Raw genomic sequence first — 22,449 nt, 5'->3', positions numbered from 1 at the left:
GGCCCTTCTCAGACATCACCCCTGCTCTGAGGTTGCAGTATATCCACCCCATGCAGGGTTTTATACCTTTTCTAAACACGAGATACCTTATATTAAAGTGAGTATTCACATATATTAAACATATATAAATTAATATATGCGTGTATATAGTATCATATTGTATATATCAATACTGTGTTTTTGAGACTTCATTTAGTTGCACGTAGACCATCAGAGTCAGTACATTAAACTCGTTTCTCAGAGGTACCAGCCCCACCCCCGCCCCCATCTACCAACACCACCCTCTTCCCGGCTGGGGACAAGACCCTGCACGGACCATCAAGCCTCCTGCCACTGGATAAATCAATCTAACTGTGGAGAGTTAATTTGTCTGACTATAAAGTGCATTCAATAAGTGTAAAACAAAACTAATTGGTTCTCTTCCATACAAATTTAATCATACCATAAAATGTGATCAATGCAAATAAAAACCATTGAATAGGTTAAATGTCGAGGATCCATAAAGGGGAAAAAATGGTCCATGTGTATAGTTGGAGGAATCGAAATCTAGACGCGTGGTCACCTGTGCATTAATCATCTCACATGCCAGAGTTGACAATAGCTGGCATGTGCCAGAGAGACACGGAAAATGTCCTTCTTTTGTGCCAATTGTGTGGAGGAGATAATTTCCTCATTGATTTTGGGGTGCATGCATTATCAGCTAATACATTTTGGATAATGTTCATTGGATGCTTGCTTTGTGCATCTGTAGCCCACACTTTGCCTGCAGGCACTGCCCAAATTTTCTCTGGGCTGGGCCTGACTATTCTCGCTGTAGATAAAGAGTCTGGGTTTCTGGAATGTACTTCCCAAAGGCTTAGGTGTTGCAGAAGGAGGGAGGTGTGGAGGCCTCTTACTTTCTTTTTTTTTAAATTTTTTAATTGTTATGTTAATCACCACACATTACATCATTACTTTTTGATGTAGTGTTCCATGATTCATTGTTTGTGCATAACACCCAGTGCCTCACGCAGAATGTGCCCTCTTTAATACCCATCACCAGGCTAACACATCCCCCCACCGCCCTCCCCTCTAGAACCCTCAGTTTGTTTTTCAGAGTCCATCGCCTCTCATGGTTCGTCTCCCCCTCCGACTTACTCCCCTTCATTCTTCCCCTCCTGCTATCTTCTTCTTCTTTTTTTCCTTAACATATATTGCATTATTTGTTTCAGAAGTACAGATCTGTGATTCAACAGTCTTGCACAATTCACAGTGCTCACCATAGCACATACCCTCCCCATGGTCTATCACCCAGCCACCCCATCCCTCCCACCCCCCACCACTCCAGCAACCCTCAGTTTGTTTCCTGAGATTAAGAATTCCTCTTATCAGTGAGGTCATATGATACATGTCTTTCTCTGATTGACTTATTTCACTCAGCATAACACCCTCCAGTTCCATCCACGTCGTTGCAAATGGCAAGATCTCATTCCTTTGGATGGCTGCATAATATTCCATTGAGTATATATACCACCTCTTCTTTTTTTTTAAATTTTTTATTGTTATGTTAATCAACATACATTACATCATTACTTTTAGATGTAGTGTTCCATGATTCATTGTGCATAACACCCAGTGCTCCACGCAGAATGTACCCTCTTTACTACACATCACCAGGCTAACCCATCCCCCGACCCCCCTCCCCTCTAGAACCCTCAGTTTGGTTTTCAGAGTCCATCGTCTCTCATGGTTCGTCTCCCCCTCTGACTTACTCCCCTTCATTCTTCCCCTCCTGCTATCTTCTTCTTTTCTTTTTTCTTAACATATGTTGCATTATTTGATTCAGAACTACAGGCCTGTGATTCAACAGACTTACACAATTCACAGCGCTCACCATAGCACATACCCTAACCAATGTCTATCACCCAGCCACCCCATCCCTCCCACCCCCCCACCACAACTCCGGCAACATTCAGTTTGTTTCCTGAGATGAAGAATTCCCCATATCAGTGAGGTCATATGATAGATGTCTTTCTCTGATTGACTTATTTCACTCAGCATAACACCCTCCAGTTCCATCCATGTTGTTGCAAATGGCAAGATCTCATTCCTTTTTATGGCTGCAAATTTTCCATTGGGTATATAGACCACCTCTTCTTTATCCATTCATCTGTCGATGGATATCTTGGCTCTTTCCACAGTTTGGCTATCGTGGACATTGCTGCTATAAACATTGGGGTGCATGTACCCCATCGGAGCCCTACATTTCTATCTTTCTGGTAAATACCCAGTAGTGCAATTGCTGGATCGTATGGTAGCTCTAATTTCAACTGTTTGAGGAACCTCCCTACTGTTTTGCAGAGGGGTTGCACCAGCTTGCATTCCCACCAACAGTGTAGGAGGGTTCCCCTTTCTCCGCATCCCCGCCAACATCTGTCGTTTCCTGACTTGTTAATTTTCACCATTCTCACTGGTGTGAGGTGGTATCTCACTGAGGTTTTGATTTGGATTTCCCTGATGCCAAGCGATGTGGAGCACTTTTTCATGTGTCTGTTGGCCATTTGGATGTCTTCTTTGGAAAAATGTCTGTTCATGTCTTCTGCCCATTTCTGGATTGGATTATTTGTTCTTTGGGTGTTGAGTTTGATAAGTTCTTTATAGATTTTGGATACTAGCCCTTTATCTGATATGTCATTTGCAAATATTTTCTCCCATTCTGTCGGATGTCTTTAGGTTTTGTGGACTGTTTCTTTTGCTGTGCAAAAGCTTTTTATCTTGATGAAATCCCAATAGTTCATTTTTGCCCTGGCTTCCCTTGCCTTTGGTGATGTTTCTAGGAAGAAGTTGCTGCAGCTGAGGTCAAAGAGGTTGCTACCTGTGTTCTGCTTTAGGATTTTGATGGACTCCTGTCTCACGTTTAGGTCTTTCAACCATTTGGAGTCTATTTTTGTGTGTGGTGTAAGAAAATGGTCCAGTTTCATTCTTCTGCATGTGGCTATCCAATTTTCCCAACACCATTTGTTGAAGAGACTTTCTTGTTTCCATTGGACATTCTTTCCTGCTTTGTCAAAGATGAGTTGACCATGGAGTTGAGGGTCCATTTCTGGGCTCTCTATTCTGTTCCATTGATCGATGTGTCTGTTTTTGTGCCAGTACCATACTGTCTTGATGATGACAGCTTTGTAATAGAGCTGGAAGTCCGGAATTGTGATGCCACCAGCTTTGCTTTGCTTTTTCAACATTCCTCTGGCTATTCAGGGTCTCTTCTGGTTCCATACAAATTTAAGGATTATTTGTTCCATTTCTTTGAAAAAAGTGGGTGGTATTTTGATGGGGATTGCATTGAATGTGTAGATTGCTCTAGGTAGCATTGACATCTTCACAATGTTTCTTCTTCCAGTCCATGAGCATGGAATGTTTTTCCATTTCTTTGTATCTTCTTCAATTTCTTTCCTGAGTATTTTATAGTTTTCTGAGTACAGATCCTTTGCCTCTTTAGTTAAATTTATTCCTAGGTGTCTTATGGTTTTGGGTGCAATTGTAAATGGGATCGACTCCTTGATTTGTCTCTCTTCTGTCTTGTTGTTGGTGTATAGGAATGCCACTGATTTCTGTGCATTGATTTTATATCCTGTCACTTTACTGAATTCCTGTACGAGTTCTAGCAGTTTTGGGGTGGAGTCTTTTGGATTTTCCACATACAGTATCATATCATCTGCAAAGAGTGAGAGTTTGACTTCCTCTTTGCCGATTTGGATGCCTTTGATTTTGTTGTCTGATTGCTGTGGCTAGGACTTCTAATACTATGTTGAATAGCAGTGGTGAGAGTGGACATCCCTGCCGCATTCCTGACCTTAGGGGAAAAGCTCTCAGCTTTCCCACATTGAGAATGATATTCGCTGTAGGTTTTTCATAGATGGCTTTTATGATATTGAGGTATGTACCCTCTATCCCTATACTCTGAAGAGTTTTGATCAAGAAAGGATGCTGTACTTTGTCAAATGCTTTTTCTGCATCTGTTGAGAGGATCATATGATTCTTGTTTTTTCTTTTGTTAATGTATTGTATCATGTTGATTGATTTGCGGATGTTGAACCAACCTTGCAGCCCAGGGATAAATCCCACTTGGTCATGGTGAATAATTGTTTTAATGTACTGTTGGATCCTATTGGGTAGTATTTTGGTGAGAATTTTTGCATCCATGTTCATCAAAGATATTAGTCTGTAATTCTCCTTTTCATGGGGTCTTTGTCTGGTTTTGGGATCAAGGTAATGGTGGCCTCATAAAACGAGTTTGGAAGTTTCCTTCCATTTCTATTTTTTGGAACAGTTTCAGGAGAATAGGTATTAATTCTTCTTTAAATGTCTGATAGAATTCCCCTGGGAAGCCATCTGGCCCTGGGCTTTTGTTTGTTGGGAGATTTTTGATGACTGCTTCCATTTCCTTAGCGGTTATAGGTCTGTTCAGGTTTTCTATTTCTTCCTGGTTCAATTTTGGTAGTTGATACATCTCTAGGAATGCACCCATTTCTTCCAGGTTATCTAATTTGCTGGCATAGAGTTGCTCATACTATGTTCTTATAATTGTTTGTATTTCTTTAGTGTTGGTTGTGATCTCTCCTCTTTCATTCATGATTTTGTTGATTTGGGTCATTTCTCTTTTCTTTTTGATAAGTCTGGCCAGGGGTTTATCAATCTTGTTAATTCTTTCAAAGAACCAGCTCCTAGTTTCGTTGATCTGTTCTACTGTTCTTTTGGTTTCTATTTCATTGACTTCTGCTCTGATCTTTATTATTTCTCTTCTCCTGCTGGGTTTAGGCTTTCTCCAGCTCCTTTAGGTGTAGGTTTAGGTTGTGTACTTGAGACCTTTCTTGTTTCTTGAGAAAGGCTTGTGTTGCTATATACTTTCCTCTCAGGACTGCCTTTGCTGTATCCCAAAGATTTTGAACAGATCTGTTTTCATTTCATTGGCTTCCATGAATTTTTTTAGTTCTTCTTTTATTTCCTGGTTGACCCATTCATTCTTTAGTAGGATGCTCTTTAGCCTCCATGTATTTGAGTTCTTTCTGACTCTCCTCTTATGATTGAATTCTAGGTTCAAAGCATTGTGGTCTGAAAATATGCAGGGAATGATCCCAATCTTTTGGTACCGGTTGAGACCTGATTTGTGACCTAGGATGTGATCAATTCTGGAGAATGTTCCATGGGCACTAGAGAAGAATGTGTATTCCGTTGACTTGGGATGGAATGTTCTGAATATGTCTGTAAAGTCCATTTGGTCCAGTGTGTCATTTAAAGTCTTTATTTCCTTGTTGATCTTTTGCTTAGATGATCTGTCCATTTCAGTGAGGGGGGTGTTAAAGTCCCCCACTATTATTGTATTGTTGTCAATGTGTTTCTTTGCTTTTGTTATTAATTGCCTTATATAATGGATGCTCCCATGTTTGGGGCATAGATATTTACAATTGTTAGATCTTCTTGTTGGATTGACACTTTAAGTAGGACATAGTGTCCTTCTTCATCTCTTATTACAGTCTTTGTGTTAAAATCTAATTTGTCTGATATAAGGATTGCCACCCTAGCTTTCTTTTGGTGTCCATGAGCATGGTAAATGGTTTTCCACCCCCTCACTTTCAATCTGGGGGTGTCTTTGGGTCTAAAATGAGTCTCTTGCAGACAGCATATCGATGGGTCTTGTTTTTTAATCCAGTCTGATAGCCTGTGTCTTTTGATTGGGGCATTTAGCCCATTTACATTCAGGGTAACTATTGAAAGGTATGAATTTAGTGCCATTGTATTGCCTGTAAGGTGACTGTTACTGTATATTGTCTCTGTTCCTTTCTGATCTATGCTGCTTTTAGGCTCTCTGCTTAGAGGACCCCTTTCTATATTTTTTGGAGGGCTGGTTTCATGTTTGCAAATTCCTTTAGTTTTTGTTTGTCCTGGAAGCTTTTTATCTCTCCTTCTATTTTCAATGACAGCCTAGCTGGATATAGTATTCTTGGCTGCATATTTTTCTCGTTTAGTGCTCTGAAGATATCATGCCAGTCCTTTCTGGCCTGCCAGGTCTCTGTGGATAGGTCTGTTGCCAATCTAGTATTTTTACCATTGTAGGTTACATATCTCTTCTCCCGAGCTGCTTTCAGGATTTTCTCTTTGTCTCTGAGACTCGTAATTTTTATATTAGATGTCGGGGTGTTGACCTATTTTTATTGATTTTGAGAGGGGTTCTCTGTGCCTCCTGGATTTTGATGCCTGTTTCCTTCCCCACATTAGGGAAATTCTCTGTTATTATTTGCTCCAATATACCTTCTGCCCCCCTCTCTCTCTCTTCTTCTTCTGGGATCCCAATTATTCTAATGTTGTTTCGTCTTATTGTATCGCTTATCTCTCCAATTCTGCCCTCGTGATCCTGTAGTTGTTTCTCTCTCTTTTTCTCAGCCTCTTTATTTTCCATCATTTGGTCTTCTATATCGCTGATTCTCTCTTCTGCCTCATTTATCCTAGCAATTAGTGCCGCCATTTTTGATTGCACCTCATTAATAGACTTTTTGATGTCGACTTGGTTAGATTTTAGTTCTTTTATTTCTCCAGAAAGGGTTTCTTTAATAACTGCCATGCTCTTTTCAAGCCCAGGTAGTATCTTTAAAGTTGATTCTGAACTCTAGGTCCGACATCGTAGTGATGTCCGTATTGAGTAGGTTCCTGGTAGATGGTACTACCTCTTGTTCTTTTTGCCGAGGTGATTTTTTTCATCTTGTCATTTTGTTCAGAGGAAAATAGATGAATGAGGTTACAAAATGCTAACAGGTTCACAACGTCCCCAGAAAATATACTCTATACAAATCAGAAAAGACCTGAAACCAGGGGAAAAGAAAGGGAAAGAAAGAAAAAAGAAAGAGAAAGAAAAACAAACAAACAAAAAAAACAAAAAGAAAAAGATAAAAACAAAAACAGAACAATACAAATAAAACAGAATATGATCAAATATGATCAGGCTAGTGCATAGATCAGTGCCTCACACTAGATTTTGGGCGTATTTTGGACTGTTAGAAAAAATTGCCTCCTAAAATTTTAATGGAAGAAAGACTTATATATGTATAAAACAAAGGTTGATACAATGGAGGGATGGAAGATGACTGTAGAGATGAGAATTATAAAAGATTTTATAAAAGGAATTGATAAGATAAGAAATTGTTTGAGAAAAGAAAGAAGAAGATTTAAAAAAAAAGAAAAAAATGGGAGAGAATGTGATCTGGCACGAGACTAGAACAAAGCCATACACTATTGATTTAGGGTATATCTTGATCTGTTAGAAGAAACTGTATCTTAAAATTTTAAAGAGAGTACAACTTATATATATATGCCAAAAATAAGGGTAACTAATATGAAGGGATAAAATATGACTCTAAAAATGAAAAATAAAAAATGTTTTTTTAAAAAAGGGATTGATAAGATATTTTTTGAATTAGGGAAAAAGAAAAATTAAAAAATAAACAGTTAAAAAAATTAACTTTGAAAAACTAATGAATCATGGTAAAAAAAAGCCATGAATTCTATGTGCAGTATTCCCCTAGCGCTGGATTTCTGCCGTTCTCATTGATCGGTAAATTTGGTCTTGGCTTACTTGCTGTTCATGCTGATCTTCTGGGGTAGGGGCCTGTTCCTGTGGTTCCCAAATGTCTTTGCCGGTGGTGGGATTGCCCCGCCCTTGTCATTCCGGGCTAAGCAAGCTGCTTGGGTTTGCTCTCGGGAGCTTTTGTTCCCTGTAAGCTCTGGTACAGCTTTGGTGGACCAGGGTGAAAATGGTGGCCTCCCAATCTCCACTCAGAGGAGCTGAGAACTCGGGGCCCTGCTCCTCAGTACACCCCCAGAGAAAAGCAGTCACTCCCGTTTCCCTGGTCTCCGGCCGCACTCCGTGCTCACCCGGCTTGTGACCGAGCGTTTCTACCTCTGGCACCCAACCCCGTGTGGAGTCTCCAAACCCAGCAGATCCCTGCAGTGTGCTGCCGCCCCGCTCCTCCCTGGGGAGGAAGGGGAGTCTCCCCGGCTCTGCCGCTTGTTGGGTCCCTGGTGGAGGAGCAGTGGCCCGACTGGGCCGCGGATCACAGTTTATGGCAACCCCGAGCTGAGAGCCCGCGCCTCGGCTCCATCTCTGCAGCCGGCTTCCCCGCTCTGATACCTGGGAGCTCTGCCGCACTCAGGCACACCCGGTTTTTCTGTGACCCTGAGGGTCCTGAGACCCCACTGTCCCGTGAGGGTTCCACTCCCACTTAGCCACTGGAGCGACGTCCCTCAGAGGAGCCAACTTCTAAAAGTTCCGATTTTGTGCTCTGCGGCTCTATCACTTGCCAGAAGCGGCCGACGGAGGCCCCCTCCCCCGCCATCTATCCTCCCGAATATCGCCTAGGATTCACTTCTCCGCTCGTCCTACCTTCCAGTAAGTGGTCGCTTCTCTGTTCAGAGAGTTGTTGCTACTCTCTTCTTTGATCTCCTATTGAGTTCGTAGGTGTTCAGAATGCTTTGATCCATATTCAGCTGAATTCCTGAGACCAGACGAAATCCAGGTCTCCTACTCCTCCGCCATCTTGCTCCGCCCCTCCTATACCACATCTTCTTTTTCCATTCATCTGTTGATGGACATCTTGGCTCTTTCCACAGTTTGGTTATTGTGGACATTGCTGCTATAAACATTGGGGTGCACTTACCCCTTCCGATCCCTACATTTGTATCTTTGTGGTCAATACCCAGTAGTGCAATGGCTGGATCATATGGTAGCTCTATTTTCAAGTGTTTGAGGAATGTGGAGGCCTCTTTCATGCACGATTTGTATGTGGGAGAAAAAGCTGGGTAGAATCTGGTGACATCTAAAACATCAAATCCAGTCTTTTGTTTTATTGTTACTCCTGATCAGAGGGGCAAATGGAGGCATTTACCCCATTTGCCTCTGTGGATTCTTGGTTTCTCTTTGACCCCAGCTAGAATCACTGTGCCTCCCCTGGAAGCTGAGCCAAGGGGAAGGACAACCTTTCAGCCAGTCTTACTGCCATAGAGTATGTGCTTGGTGAACCTCTCTCTCCAAACTCCAGCCCGGGGAGATGGTCCTGCTTCTGTTTCATATTCTAACCAAAACTCCACCAAGTTCATGCCAGAGCAGACTTTCCGCTGGAACCAGGTCATGGATCCCTGTGAACTCTGAGCATCACTATGGCCTGGAGTGGACTGAGGTCATATGCCATATACCTGGACCTCTTTGAGTAGACTTTATATTAATCGTCTGCTAAAGTCAGCTTGCTCTTTCTCTTGGCTCCCTGTCCTATCTGCTTCTGCTCCCCACCCTCCAGTGCGGCATTAACTGAATTGCCACTAAAATCCATTCCAGCGACGGAATCACAGATGGGCATGTGGATGCCCATCCAGGGACTGTGATTCCAAGTCTCCCTTGCAATTAGGTGGGGCTGTGACTAAGCTCTTTTCCAGTGGAATATGAACAGGTGTGTTGTGAGCCACTTCCGGTAATAACCCACAAAACCTCCAAGGGCCATGCCTCAGTGCTCCTTCTCACCTCCTGTGGTGAGAATGGAAATGATCAGAGAGACCTTGTTAGGTTTTATTTTTTTAAGATTTATTTATGCATTTTAGTGGGGGTGGAGAGAAAGAGAGAGTGATTGTGTGTGAGCAGGGGAGGGGGGACAGGGACAGAAGAGAGAGAATCTCCAGCAAACTCCTTGCTGAGCATGGAGCCCAATGTGGGCTTGATCTCATGACCCTGAGATCACGGCCCAGGTGCCCCTTGGTAGTGCTTAAGAGGTAGCGTTTAAGGCTCCCCATCAGCCTGGGTCCCTGAATGTCCGTGTGGAGCCAAGTGCCAACCATTAGGAGAGACCTTCCCTAGATGACAATATGAGCGAGAAGTTTCTGTTGTGTTTGAGCTATTATATTTTTGGGTCTGTTACCATACTTTAGCCTATCCTAACTGATAGATCATGCTTATTTCTGTAGGTGTGTTTAGTTTAGATCTTCAGACCATACACAAACTGACTAGTCCGACTACCTATTGAAGTTTTAGCTCTTTGATAGAACTCATTCTTCATTTTCCTACCCCCAATGGATAGAGACCACAGAAGTAATACATGCTTTTTCTAAAAGCAGACAGTAAAGACTTGTACAAAGAATTAAATTTTAAATCACTATTAACTACACCATCTACCCTAAACTTTTTTCTTCAAATATACACATTTGCGGGGCCCCTGGGTGGCTCAGTCACTTAAGCATCTGACTGTTGGTTTCACCTCAGCTCATGATCTCATGGATTGTGAGATAGAGCCTGCATCAGGCTCTGTGCTCAGTGGGGAGTCTGCTTGAAGATTCTCTCCCTCTGCCCCTCCCCCCACTTGCTCACATGTATGCATTTTCTCTCTCAAATAGATAAATAAATAGTAAAAATAAATACATATATTTGCAAAAAATATTTTTACTGAAGTATAAGTTATGTATAGTAAGGTTCACATCTCATAAATGGACAGCTTGGTGAATTTTCATAAGGTGACTACACCCTTGTAACTAGCAAGCCTATGAAGAAACAGAACTTGCCTGCACTCAAGAGACCTTCCCCTTACCCCGCTCCAATTGTTACTCCTAAAGGTAAATATGCTTTTTTTTAGAAATGTAAATATTGTATTATTATTATTAGTTTGTTTTTATTGAGATATAATTGACATGTAACATTATATTAGTTTTAGGTGTACAAAAATAATTCAATATTTGTGTACATTGCAAAAAGTTCACCACTAATAAGTCAAGTTAACATCTATCACCATACAGTTAACAAAAGGTTTTTTCTTATAATGAGAATAAACATGCTCTTTTTTTAAAACACCAAAAATTTGGGGCCCCTGGGTGGCTCAGTCATTAAGCATCTGCCTTCAGCTCAGGTCATGATCCCAGGGTCCTGGGATCAAGCCCCACATTAGGCTCCCTGCTTGGCGGGAAGCCTGCTTCTCCCTCTCCCACTCCCCCTGCTTGTGTTCCCTCTCTCGCTGTCTCTCTCTCTGTCAAATAAATAAATAAAAATCTTAAAAAAAATAAATAAAAGATAAAACACCAAAAAATTGTCTAAACATTCTTTGTACACTAATTCTTAAAAGTTATTAACACATCGAGAATTTCTTTTCAGGTCAGTGTTTATAGACATCCATCACGATCACTGAAAATTAATAATATGCCACTTAATGTGTCATATATAACATATTTAATGTACACATTTTGGTTATTTCTTTCTTGTTACCGAGAACAATACTACAATGAAAATTCTGGTACACACGTCTTTCCATGTTTTTTCCTCCTAAAAACGCAGTCACAGAAATCAGCTGCCTGCATCAAAGGTGTAAACACTTCCGGGGTCTTGAAAACACGTTCTTAATTTTCTCAACACGAAGGTTGTACCAGTTAATATTCCTATTTCGCCACACCCTCAACACATGCCACCCTTGTGTATCTGTGTCCTCCTGGAGCCACTCCTATTGTTTGGGCTGTTGCCCCAAAAATACCCCCTCATTCTCTACTTCTGGCCCTGATCCCTGACACTCCGGGAAGCTAAGGTGGTCACATGGTCCAGACCCGACCAATCCGAGTGCCCTCCGGAATGGGCACATGATCCAAGCAGAGCCAATCAGAGTTCTTCCCTGGAGTTTCTGCACAAAGGAGAGCGGTGTCTCCACCTGCTAGACTGGCTACACTGGGAGGATACAAGTTTGAGGCTGTCTGTGGCCATCTTCCCTACAATGTGGTGAGCTTTTTTGGTCTGTTTTTAGAATGAAACTAGAAGCAAGCCGAGCAAGACACAGGATTTGAGGCAGTAGGAAGAGAGACTGTGGGTGAGGCTGAACTCCCGAGGCTCTGTGTTTGTGGGTCTTTGATCAGAGGAGCTTCTTGGTATACTTCTTGGTTTCCTGAGGCAACGAATTAACTTTTTTTTTTCTTTTTGCTTTCTCTAGTTTAGATTGTGTTTCTGTTACTTACAGTGGAGAGAGTTGTGGCTTCTGTACTTCTACGGCCTCTCAAGATCACACCCAAAGCAGGGCGGGAAAGCTGCTGACATGGGGATCATACTGCTCCACAGAAACCACTCTGGGAAGAAAGATTTAGTCACATCCGGTCTTAAAAAGCAAGCTTGGTCGCCAGCCTTCAACCGAGGAGGGACTCTGTGCCTCTGTCACTCTGGTGGTGTTTGAAAAGCTCTTTGTAAACTGTTACCCAAACGTGCGGGTCTGTAAAGTGTTTAGAACTCTTGTCATTAGGCAGGATGTGTCAGAGCTATGCCGAGTTTATGGGCGCAAACACTGTGGCTCCAGGCAGTACTGGTGACTCGTTCAAGTGACTTTGAGACGGGATGAAGAAGAGCCCAAGCCATTTCTCTATTTCTCAAGCAAAATGTCTTTGGTGTGGTCATCCCAGCCAAATGAGGGCTCCCATCTGGTTTTGCCTTCTTGCCACCTTAGGAGGTTGAAGCACCAGGGGTCCAGGAGGGAGAGAAAGGCCCAGCATATGTGGAGGGCCAGTGAAGTCTAGGCAAATAGTCTGTGTTGTGTGTGTGTGTAGTGATAGTTAGACATCCAGGCAGGCATTAGAGAAAAGTCTTATCACTAGGAGCCCACTCAGCTGGGACTCCAGGGGAGTTCTGGTCCCCAGCTGGGAATCTGGCAGGATAGAGAAACGTCCTTTCCCAGAAGTATTCTGAATAATTATGGAGGTTTGCTAGGTTGGAGCTGAAGAATAAGGAGGAGGGAAAAGGCAGGTCTGAGTGGTTTGGAGGATAGGATCCAAAGTAGAAGCTCAATCTATGACCACACAGGTGACAATGAGCCCATAACAGTTTTTAGACTTAGTGTCCTCGTCTCCCAAATGGGCACCAGAAAACCTTCCTCAGTAAATGGCAACTAGTTGGTCACAGACTCAGAAACACAGACATCAGAACCTCCTCCTGTGGGGAGGGTAGTAAGGGGGTGAGATTTGCCACATAATAGCCTCAATGTGGGGACTAAAGTCTCAGAATTTCTCTCAACAAAACTCTTAAACCTCGGGGCCTTTGCACTTGCTATTCCTGTTGCCTGAAATACCCTTCCCCCCACTCCTGTTTACTTTTCAGATTTCAGGTTAAGTGCTATTTCCTTTGTGAAGCCTTCCCTTTCCCACACTTGCCCCAGACCAGATTCAGCTTCTATGAACTCCCAAAGCTTCTATTTTTATCAGGTACCTTTGTTTGTTTAATGATCTGCTCCCACAACCATCTTTGGTTAGACTGACCGCATGTTGGGCACTATTTAGAGCACAGAGTTGGCACTTAATGTTTGTTGAATAAATGAATGACTAAGTGGATGAGTGAAGAGTTTGGGATACCTTCCTGAAGTCCATCAGGGATGGTGACTCTAGGTCAAGTTTAGGGGATGGCACCCTAGAATGATTTTAAGTCTTCCGGCCTCAAGATTGGAATTGCAGCTGGGTGAGCTTATAAAGAAGGGTGGTATCTGGAACCTTACCCCCTCCACAGGCTGGGGAGAGTCAGGGCAGACAATGAGGTGTATTCATGATCTCCCTGGACTCTCCTTCTTCCGGAAGAGTTGAGAAAGTTCACACCTTGAGTATCTGATGGTCCCCAAAGAGAAGTCCATCTGGTACATCCACTGGTTCCCCCAGCCTCTTGCTCATCACCAACTGTTTCTGAAAGTCAGCATCTGTCTGTGGTTCTCTCTTCCATTACCTGGAATCTGTTCAGCCTGCATTGCTGGGGCTCTGTCTTCTTCCCGGTGATTTATCGCCACAACACTTCTTGCCAGTCTACTCTTTCATTTGTCTGCTTTCAATAATTATTTAAGCTTTATTAGATATTTATCAAGTAAACTGTCAGCTTCTGAAGTTTGCTTATTGTAGCCAGAGGTTTAGAAGGGCAATTTATATGCATCTCAGAGCTCACACGGCAAATCCTCTCTCGGGATTGAAATTATGATATGAACGGGATGTTTTATGAGATAATAGAAGGAAGGTTTCAAATTCTAGGGTTGGATATGTTGGGTTTTTTTTCCCCGTCTGCGCTTTCCCGAGAAAGAAATATATAAGCAGCTCAGATGGCCGGGGATCGGAAAGGAGGGTGTGGAAATGCACTCACTGTGGGAAGTCGAGAAGGAACAGATGAATGGTCCGGTTCACATGGCCTTTAAATTCATGAGGTTCAGTGCCAAGCAAGTTAAACACCGCTGGGCTCTGTAGCTCCCTGAACTCTGCTGAGATGGGAGATTTATCTGGGCTGGAGGACCCTGCAGTGGTGCCAGGAGTCAGGGGAGAGCTCGGACGGCCGAAAGCCCAGTTACACGGAGTCCCGACAGCGTAGGTGACCAATAGCGGCCTGAACCAGAGCACAGGCAGTGGGACGGGGTCAGATGGCAGTCTTTGAAGAGGGTGATAGCCACAGGGCCAGGCTAGCCTAAGAGAAACTGCATGATCCTTTAGTTTCGGTGTCCGTTTTGATACAACCCTGAGGGGTAGATATTTTTAATACCGTAGTTTTCATCCATAGAAACCGAAGCACCCACAAGCCACCGATGAAGACATCTGTTGTTTTTGCTTGTCTGGCATTTCTGACACCCCCAGTTTTGGCAACAGTAGCCAGATGTTCTTTGGGGGGAAATCACCCATTCTCCCCTCTCCGTTCATGAAGTTGGGGTAGGATTGATCATGCCTCCAGCTTCAGAAGTGGGCATCGGACCCAGGTCTGGCCAGTGGGTGTATTTTGGTCCCCTGAGCAGAGCCACTGTTCGTGTATGGGATGGCGTCCTGACCAGGCCAGGGCCACGGCACTCAGTGCTGGGGTTTTGTCTCCAAAGACTGGGGAAGAGAAGCTCTTTCTCCACTGTGGGGACTGTCATGTGTGTCAGTGTGGGGCTGTTAGAAGCTTCCCGGAGGGAGCGTCTGCCTAAAACTAGAGGCAGGGGGAGGGAAAGAGAATTAAGAAGAGAAGAGAGAGATCTCATAGCATAGGTAGGCCTGGATCCAACCATTCCTGAAAAGCCCACGTCTGTCTTTTTTGGTTACATGGACCAGAAAGAGCTTCTAGTATTGCTGTTATGATTACCATGATTATTTTGAGACATCTTTTTGAGTCGTATTTTCTATTGCTTCCAACAAAGAGCCTTAATCAATACAGTCATTCAGCTAGAGTGGTGGGGATGGAAGTGATGGTCACAGTGATGATTTGGGGGGGACCTTAGGTTTCAAAGTCTGTACTATTCCCTCTGTGTATGTTGTGAGGGAGAAGCATGTAGAAAAAATACAATGAACTGCATTCCGATGACCTGGAAATCACCTGAAAACTAGGAATCGAGACTAGGGACCAAATTCTGGCTCAGCAGCTCATCTCCGAGGGACCTTGGGCAAGCCCGCCACCTCTCTGGGCTTCAGAGGCACGTCCTTACTTGGGGACATTAATTTATGGCTCTGTTGTTTTTCTTTTCTTTTTTTTTTCCTTTGATGAGAATCCGACATTATGAGCACGTTTTATAAACAGAAAGGTCTGTAATCATACGGCTACTGCTTTTTCTACAATTCCCCATTGCTGGGTTGTCTTGGAGAGGCCGAATGCCCACCTGCCCCGTTCCTAGCCATGGGCTCCTGGATGGAAGAAATAGAACATCTCACTGGAGGAGGCTGTGAACATGGTGGGGGGGCAGTTTTGGTGGACCCCAACTCAAGTCGGGCAAAAGAAATCAAAGATTTATCAGGCCTTATGTGTGAAGAGGTGGAGAGAAGAAATCAAATGCAGATTCTTTCTGCCTTGGGAGCCTCTCTGGAGTGCCCTCTGAATTCTACATCCTGCAGAACAAAACACACAACCAAGAAACATCCAGGTTTCTAGACATCTAGACCAGAGGTCAGTAAACTTTTCCTTATAGAGCCAGATAGCAAATATTTTGGGCTTTGTTGGCCATAAAGTCTCTACTGCAGCTACTCAGCTCAGCTCTTACAGTGTGAAAGCAGCCCCAGACAACATGTAAATGAGTGAGTTGGCTGTGTTCTGATAACACTGAATTTATAAAAACCTGGGGTGGCTCCACGGCTGTTGTTTGCCACCCCCGGTCTACACCAGTACACTCAGATGTGGAAATCGAGGCTTCGCTTTGAGAAACAAAGGGAAAGAAAATGAAATCCCTTATTATCTTATAGTTCCTTGCCAGTTCATGCTCAATAAATACTGGTTGAATTTTTATCTATACATGCCAAGTTCTTGGTGGTAATGAGCTTACTCTTAGAACTTGTATTCCTGGTCTTACAGGAATGAGAGTTGGATGGTTTGACTTTCAGTAGTAAGTTGCCATAGGCTTGAGACCCTATGAAGAAAGGAGAGGCATCTGGGTGCCGCAGTCAGTTAAGCGTCTGCCTTTGGCTCAGGTCATGATCCCAGGATCCTGGGATGGAGCTCCGCATCGGGCTCCCTGCTCCGCAGGAAGCCTGCTTCTCCCTCTCCCACTCCCCCTCCTTCCCTCGTGGTCTTTCTCTCTCTCTCTCAAATAAATGAATAAAATCTTTAAGAAAGAAAGAAAGGAAAGAAAGAACGAGATATCTCATTTTTTCCACCAATATCCGTAGTCTCCTGGGCCACATGGTTTGTCTTGGTGGGTGGTTAGGGGATTTAGAACCTGAGTGGATTTAGCTGGAATGCAAGAGTAGGGAGGACAGCAGTATTGAGGCTCTAGCTGAGTGGTGATGTCACAACAGCCTGAAGTCAGCTTAGTGTTGCTGTATCTGTTCCACACCAGGGTGTCAACAGTTGAAATGGGTCACTAAAATGAGATGACCCATAGCCAGGAACCAGAAACACCTGGTCTGATGTAACAGGCTTTGGATCCAGACAGACTCCTGGTTCTACTACTTTCCAGACATATCAGCTCAAACAAGTGTCTTCAACCCTCTGAGCCTCGTTGTAAAATGGGGATAATAGTGCATTCCTCTTAGGAATGTCTTGGGAAGTAAATGAAATTATGAGTGTAAAGCACCTTGCATTGTGCTGGGTTGTCGCAAGTCCTTCATTGTTAGGGATTATTTTGTATTGCTATGCAAAGGACACACCTGCAGTGAGGGTTGCAGCACACTGACCACCTGGAGGTTGTGAGTTTGTTTTGTTATACTGGGTCCCTCTTCCTATTAGTGGGTGTGTATAAGGTCATGGTGGATGTATCAGTATGTAAGGGATCACATGTGAGAAAGTGCTTAGCATAACGCCTGACACATAGTGAGTTCTCAATTTTGTTTATTTATTTATATATGTAATATATAGAATATATTATTTATTTAGAGAGAGCGCATGCTCACGCATGAGCGGGAGGAGGGGCAGAGGGAGAGAGAGAGAGAATCTCAAGCAGACTCGGCCCTGAGCACAGAGTCCAGTGTAAGGTGCGATCTCATGACCCTGAGATCATCACCTGTGCTGAAATCAGGAGTCGGTTGCTTAACTGACTGAGCCACCCAGATGCCCCTATAAGTTCTCAGTTTTTAAGAATCTGGGGAATAAAAGGCCCCCAAGTCCATGGTTGTAAATACACTAGAGAGGAGCAAGACAGCACAGGCTTTTCCAAAGGCTCAGCAGACCCAGCTGTGCCGAGGGCAGAGGCTCTGTGGTGGCTTAGCCCTGGGAATGCCACTTCCTGATGCCTGTCAGTCTCCATGATACCCCATGGTTCCCCCCTCCCATTATAGCTGTTCCCCATTTTCCCATCATGTTGACTCGGTCTCTGTGGCTGGCCTTAGTCCCTGACCAGCACAAGTCCTCTCTCCGTGGGCTAGGAGGCCCTAATTTTCTACCTTGCTCCGCAACCATTTGCTTAGAAGCTCTGGAACTTAGAACCACAGCAGTGCTGATGGACTTCAGGCACCATTACTGCCTGGGTCTTCCTGAAGTCCTGCCTCATCTGAGTGGACCCTCTTGATGGCATCATGTGTTCAGACTCTACACAGGACCTTTGTCCCCGCTTTCCTGCCCTGGACCCTGTTCCCTCCTCTGCCAAGTCTTTGCCAAGACCGGGGAGCTCCTTAGAGATCTCTCCTTCCTATTGGAGGACAGGCTGCCAGGCCCAGGGTGGGCTGGGGGTCTCTGGGTCTGGTAGGAGACTAAGAGTGGTTTGGGGGAGAAATCAGGAATGCCTGGTCCAACAGAGACATATAAACTGCCTGGCTGCTGTGAAGCCTTTTAAATGTTTTGACAACCCTCGATCCATAAGAGCTTTTAATTGGGTTTTGACTGAGTTGTTCTATATGTAAATACCAGTTACTGGTGAGGTTGTTTATAGCCAAACTGTTTATGCAAATTGTGTCCCAGGATCACAGCGTTTTCATTGCAGGATAAAAACATTCCTTTTATTTAATGCCAAAATCACTTCCTCCTTGGGCTGGGGCTTATTTTCCCCTTTGGCTTTTAAATACAGCATGGCAATTTGGCGAGCCTGGAGGAGAGGCGTCTCCCATCCACTTGAAACTGTGAGGCCTCTCAGGGAGGGGGACAGTGAAAGTGGCTGTTGGGGCTGGACAGATCCACAGAGCATGCTCTCAGATGGCTCAGCCCAGCACCGTCCCCCACCCAGACAGATGGGGCGCTCAGTGACTATTGTAAAGCTGTCCCTTAGAATGATGTGGAATTTGCCTTCTTGAAACTGACCCTCTGTTCCAACCAGCGTCTCCCAGGACTATCTGACTCCTCATCGTTCACCTGGATGATAGTCATATCCTCTCACTACCCCTCAAATCATCTCCTTAAAGCCCAGAGTGGACTTCTGCCAATGCAGATCTGTCTTTGCCTCTCACATGTTTCTGCACATTTTGCCTTCAAGGTAAAACCCACTGTCTCTTGCGCAGTCTGTCTGATGCTCCCTGACCCATCTTTGATGCCTTGTCAGGTTACCCTTGAACCCTAAACTCCAGCTTTACTGAGTTGCTTCAAGGCTTTTCTCCCTGGCCTCCCAAATGGTACTCAGGAAAAGAAGTGTCGACCCAGAGAGAAAGGCTCTGCCCTCATGGAATATATCTCCTAGTGGAGCTTAAATTCCTGGCCTCCAGTCTCAGCTGAGGAATGCCTCCTGCTGGTCCACAGTCAGCAGACTTCAAGCCTTGCTTCTTTTCAAGCTCCTTGCCACCATTCCCCCTCCCTCTTAGCAAACGAACCATCTATCTGCTTTACGAAGAAGATTCCAGAAATTACAGTCCACAGGAAAAACTGCCCCCATCATCCTTTTCCTCCCTGCCTGAAACTCACGCCTTCTTCCTCCTTCCTCCCTCCTCGTTTCAGAGGAAGATGGTGGGAGGTGAATCCACCTGTACTCCCGAGACCAGCCCCTCTTGCCCCACAGGGATTCTGCTCTGGTGACTGTTCATTTGTCCTACATACTTATCTCTGCCTCTTTACCCTTTGTCATCACCACTTCAACACACTCAAGAATCTCTTCCACCTTGGAATAACAGTTTTATAACAACACTCCCCCAGTGCTACACATCAGTCCTGCTCAGGGGTCCTGAAATGTCACAGAGCAATTGACGTGGAATGTGGTGGTGGTGAGCCCAGGAATCAAGACGTTTTGAAACTTCCTCAGGTGATTCTGTAACTGGCCAGGGTTCAAAATCATTGCTATTGTCTTGTTGCTTCCCTTCCTGCCACAGAAGATCTGCTTAAAATTAGCCCAAGATACTGTCTCTATTTTCCATCTTTTCTCCTTAAAGCCCACCTTTCAAAGACTCTTCGTAACGTGTATATTAAAATCCAACATCCTTAAGATGTGTGTGGTTCTTACAGTAGGACAGTAATATGACTCACAGGAAAAGGCCAGTGGATAAAGATAGGAGATAAACGCTCCTTTAATGTAAGCAAAGACGAGATTTTCTAAATGTGGATAGATGATGACCAGAGCGGGAGGAAGCATTGCACCTAGGTGGAGGACTTCCCTGACTTTAAGTCCCAGGTCTTGACCTTGAATTTCCATGAAGGCACTCCACTGCTCAAATAGGTCTTTAGGAAGATCCCTTTTGCAGTTTTGGTTTGTTTTTTTTCCCTCCCAAGTCAAGTGGAGAGGCTGAATCCCAAGGCGGTTTCCCAGGTTTCACCCCTTCCCTCCATCTGAGCAGGTCCTGGCTTAATGCCCACTCAGTCTTCCGGAAGCCTGGCTTCTCCCTCTCCCTGCAGCCTTCTTTTCTGCCATCCCCTACCTCACACCGTACCCTCCAGCCACACTGAAGTCCCTGCAGGTGCATGAATATGTCCTGACTCTTTTGTCTCATCACATTTGCCTATATGATTCCTCATGCCTGGAGCCTGGGTGTTCCCTACTTATCCTTCAAGATTCACTCAGCATATATCCAAATTAATGACATGAACTTAAATATGACAGATGATGCTGAGTTTTTGATTGGCAACGTGAATATGGTATTGACAGTTTGGAGGAAAGATCCTTTGAGTATGTTATGTCAGTTTTATGATGGAAGATCTTTTTAAATTCTAACCACTGCAAAATGTTCTTATCTGCAGCATGATAGTTAAGACTATGGACTTTGGAAGCCAAAATGTATGGGTTGAAATCCTATTTCTACCATTTACTAGCCACGAGCCCAGGCAAGTTAATAATATCTGTGCAAACTAGCTTTGCTATTATGATTAAATGAGCTCATGGAAGTAAACCCGATGGAGTGTTTGATGCTTTCATTGTTCTTATGCATGAAAGGAGATGTCACGTGGCACAAAATGTTTTATATTGAGTCAATCTCCATACAGTTTTCATTAGCCAGGCGCAGTTAAGGAAACAACTTGGAGCCATAGTGATCCTTATATAAGCATAAACTCAGGCATTAAAAATTTATGACAGTACCTCTAGTTAAGGTGATCTCTCTTAGGGGATCTTGAGCCTGCAGGTTTGCCTTGTCCTCAATAGACAGAACTATTGTTAGTCAAACTTGGGTAGATTTGGAGTGTCAAGAAGTTGAGAAAGCTAACGTTAATTGAATTTCTCCGAGAATAGGAGCCCACAGGCAGGTCTGGTTTTTATAAGATGAAATCATTCTTTACTTAAAAGTTATTTAAGTTAGTTGTTTATTAATGACTACTAGTACATCTTTACCCACCACCAGACTGGGAGGTTCTCCCAAGGATAGAATCATATCTCTTCCCCTGTCTCCGACTCTTCTGTAGAAAGCCTGGCAACTCTTTGGCCTCTCTAGATACCTGTGGAGTGAATGATTGGATGAATGAATAAATGAATAATGGATGAATGAGTGTTGGATGAACTCATGACTAAAGCTTCAGCTTTTGCTCAAGGCAAATTAATTCCAAACCTCATACCTAGCAGTGGAGCTGGAGTGCTGTCTCTGAAATGTCAGTCCTGTTTTGACCTCTTCACCGTGGTGGAATTTACTGCTTTCTGATGGTCAAATAACTACCAGTGTTTATTTTAATTTATTGTCATTGTCTTGTTTATTTGTGTGTTTATGGGCTATTATCCATCTGCTCCACTAGAAGGAAAAGCCACAGGGTCAGGGATCTTGTTCACCACTGTGTTTAGTTCGGGACCTAAACGTTGTTGAGATGAGATACATGTTTGTTGAATGAGGAAATGGCCTTGCTTTGCTAGTGGGCAGCCTGCAGAGGGACTTGAACACTGAGTCCACTAACAAAACAAAGCACTGGGGGAAGAGGAACGTTTAGGACAAACAGCCTGCCTGGGGCTGGGTCACGGCAGTTTGAGACATTGTCAGAGGAGAAGCCTTGCAAAAAGAAACCCTCTACAGATCTTTATGTGCCTGTTCCTTGTCTGAAAGTTTCAGAGGCCCACTGAAAAAGTCTAGTGTGTGGGTTGGCACCCAGCAGGGACTCGTGACATTTGCAGTACTAAAGGCAAATAATAGCAATGACAATAAACAATTAGCGAGTGCTTACTTAGGTCTGGCCATTATTCTAAGTGCCTAATTGTATTGATCACTGCTTCTTTGTACTGACCTTCTGAGGTGCATGCCATTATGAACCCCATTTTACAGATAAGGAAACAGAGGTAGTAAGCAGGAAATAACTGACCTAAGGTCACAGAGATGGAAAAGAGCAGGCTTGGGCTCCAGTCCTTGTGCTTTTAACCCCTTGGTTCACCAACAAATGGCACATCCTCTTGCCTCTTCCATCGGTGATCAGCACTCTCACCACCCCCCCTTCTAGTCATGTGTACTTCCCCCATTTCTCATCATACTCCAGCCACCTTAGGGCCTCCTCTTTTGTGTTTTGAACTCATAAAGTTTGTTCTTGCTTAAGGCTTTGGAAATCACTATTACCTCTGACTTTAAAATGTTCTGTGTTTGACCTGATGATATTTTCATCATTAAGAGATTTCATTTAGGGGCGCCTGGGTGGTACAGTTGCTTAAGTGTCTGACTCTTGGTTTCAGCTCAGGTCATGATCTC

The sequence above is a fragment of the Eumetopias jubatus genome, unplaced genomic scaffold (assembly GCF_037043125.1).
Source record: "Eumetopias jubatus isolate StellerSeaLion01/CBP00866 unplaced genomic scaffold, mEumJub1_p1.0 scaffold_12, whole genome shotgun sequence".
Classification (NCBI taxonomy): Eukaryota; Metazoa; Chordata; class Mammalia; order Carnivora; family Otariidae; genus Eumetopias; species Eumetopias jubatus.
Note: the sequence above shows the minus strand (reverse complement) of the source record.